This window comes from Fulmarus glacialis, unplaced genomic scaffold (assembly GCF_000690835.1).
Source record: "Fulmarus glacialis isolate BGI_N327 unplaced genomic scaffold, ASM69083v1 scaffold37377, whole genome shotgun sequence".
Classification (NCBI taxonomy): Eukaryota; Metazoa; Chordata; class Aves; order Procellariiformes; family Procellariidae; genus Fulmarus; species Fulmarus glacialis.
This window is the reverse complement of record NW_009223218.1, coordinates 1,570-1,843: the sequence shown is the minus strand read 5'-3', so window position 1 is coordinate 1,843 and position 274 is coordinate 1,570.

The following is a 274-nucleotide window of genomic DNA, read 5'->3' as shown; positions in this document are numbered from 1 at the left end:
TGGCTGCGCTTCGCCCCTCAAACGAAGCCGTCACTCACCGCCATCCTCCAGCATCCCTAATTTATGGCCCCGATATTGGCTCGGCTTCTTCACATAAGCCTGAAAAATGAGCTCTTTTTATTCCTTTACTGAGTTCATTTAACTTTTTTTTTGTGTCTGTGTTGTTTGCCCGGTTGGGAAGGGGGAGAGGAGTTTATCCTCCTGGGAAAAAAGAAGAGATATTGACTCGATATCTGCTGGCGGGTCCTCACCGGCCCTGCCCGGGGGCTGGCGG